The 2546-nt window shown below is 36.9% G+C and overlaps 1 non-coding gene across 1 annotated transcript; it reads right to left on the minus strand.

The window, feature by feature from the left end:
- Positions 1-2204: 2204 nt before the first annotated feature.
- LOC141624908 (small nucleolar RNA R71) lies at positions 2205-2311 on the minus strand. Its single transcript, XR_012534711.1, has one exon. It is a non-coding gene; the product is annotated as a small nucleolar RNA R71 (small nucleolar RNA).
- Between the last annotated feature and the right edge of the window lie 235 nt (positions 2312-2546).

Raw genomic sequence — 2546 nt, forward strand, 5'->3', positions numbered from 1 at the left:
CATATATTTTTCCCGTCATATCTGTAAGCACTAGAGATCACGAGGCTAAAAGAAACAAGACATGCAAAAGGAAGGGCATCTTGGAGAAAATCGAGTAAAGGAATCCTGAGCATAAAGAAATGTGAGCATGGGCTGATACAAATGAAGAAATGAAAGTCAAGCCCAAACAAAGTCCAAAGACAAAGTCAAGCTTGGAAGCATAGGATGCCAAATGACGCTCTAAACCGGAAGAATTAAGGGGCTTAATGACGCAACATTGGATTCCTCATTTAATTAATCAAGGAATTAAAGCAATAAATCGGAAATCCTACGACCCCGATCGGGGCGCCCTTGCCCATTGAATTTTACGTTTTGCCCCTATTTCAATATAAATAGGGGCTTTAATCCGTCATTAGGGGATATCTTTTTTACACACTTTTTATACTCTTCATATACTCTAAGCAACACAATTCTCTTAGTTTTCATTAGTTTACATTTTGTTAAGCAATCTTTCCTTTGTTATAAACAATTTCCATTTAGCATTTGTCCTTTATAATACAAGTTCTCATTCAAGTTATTTGGGTTTCATATTGTATTCTTATTGTTCAAGTTCCAAGTTCTCTTGTTACCGTAATTTCGATTCTTGTTTATTTCGTTAAATCGTTCTTCGTCATTGTTATTTCATAGTTTACACTATTGTTATTAGCATTAGCATTATTAGTTTGTTATTACATTTTATTATCAAGTTACTATCACCATTAATTTATTTCATAGCATTTCCATTTCCATTTCTCATCACTAGCAATTTCATCATTTCATATGTTATCTTTGTTTAGTTTTCTCATAATTCTTAACATTTCATTTAGTTATATTTTCATTATAATTATGTTTATTAATTAATACATCATAAGTTTTATTTCTATTATGAGTGAGTAGTTTCATATGTCTAGGGATTAGGGAAGCCATGCATAATTAGTTTTTGTAAATGTTAAATTAGGATGATGTAATATTGTTTAATAGTTTCTATCACATGTTTGTTTTATTTTCTAATCTTTGATAATTGATCACTATCTTTGATTAATTTGTTAATTCACTTTTATAAGTCGAGAGGCACGAAAATGAATTAGACTAAGCATGTTTTAGTAGACCGACCTAGCCATAGCGAGAGCTCGTTAGGACCCATTTTATGGTTGACAATAAGACCGAGAGGTGGTTGTCATAAGACCTAAACAATGGACAAAATTATCTATTCCGAGTTTAACATGAACATCTATATAATTGCATGTGTGACCCGACTCCCCTAGACTCTTTTATCATATATTATTTACATCGTTTTATTTGCAAGTTATCAAACCAAACCAACAAACCAATTAAATCGACCTAGATAGAATTCTATTCATAGCATTTCATAACGCAGTTCTCGTCTCCTTGTGTTCGACCCCTACCTTACTACATTAATTTGTTAGCCAAGTTTAGAGTATCTTTGATTAGGTTGCGACATCCTATCAAATTTTGGCGCCGTTGCCGGAGAGCACGGTTTTATTGCATTTAGAATTGTTGATTTGTATCTTATTTTCTTTTGTCTTGAGGAACACTTGTTCCTTGAGACCGTTACTTACAAGTTTCTTGAAGATTGTTGTCTTATGCCCAGGTCCTCTCGTACCGGAGAATTGATTCCCTTTGATCCAGAGCCCGAGAGAACGTTCCGTCACCGACTCAATTATTTCAAAGAGCTTAACGCATCTTCTAGTCCCGGTGGTTTGGGTCGTATTCGTACCAATTACCCAATTCGTGACGAGCAAGAAGGTTCTAGTTCTTCATCTCCACAACCACCACCATCTCCAATCAAAAAGATGGTGAAGCTTTGCGATCATTCCAAGCCCACCGCGGCCATGCTTCAACGGGGTATCACTATTATCCAAATAGGAGCCGCGGATTTCGAGATAAAATCGGCTTTCATCAACCTTGTGGAGAGGAGGCAATTTGAGGGAAGTCCTTTGGAGGATCTCAAGTTGCATGTTCAAAATTTTTGTGACTATTACTCCATGATTCGGCAAACGGGATTCACACAAGCTCAAATAAGGGAGATACTTTTCCCTTTTTCGTTGAAGGACAAGGCCAAGCTATGGATCAAATGCCTTGATAGAGAAGCTATGGGAATTACCAATTAAGAGACTTTGGCTCTTGCTTTCTACCAAAAATATTTTCCGCCGGAGAAAACTCAAACTTTGAGGAGCCAAATCACGGGATTCCGCTAACAAGCTCTAGAAAGGTTGTACGAGGCTTGGGATAGATACAAGGATTTTCAAAGACAATGCCCTCATCATGGGTTGGATCCTTGCTATAACATTCTACGATGGGTGTTGTGCTGAGTCCCGACGAGTTCTTGATTCCGCCAACAATGGGCGGTTTGATTAAATTGATACCGATATTGCTCATGCCACAATTGAATCCATGGTGATCCATGATGCTCAATATGTCAATTCCCGAAATGCACCAATCAAGGGTAAGGAGGAATCTTCCGATACGTCCGTTTTGAAAGCTCAAATTGCATTACTTCAACAACA

Source organism: Silene latifolia, chromosome X (assembly GCF_048544455.1).
Source record: "Silene latifolia isolate original U9 population chromosome X, ASM4854445v1, whole genome shotgun sequence".
Lineage (NCBI taxonomy): Eukaryota > Viridiplantae > Streptophyta > Magnoliopsida > Caryophyllales > Caryophyllaceae > Silene > Silene latifolia.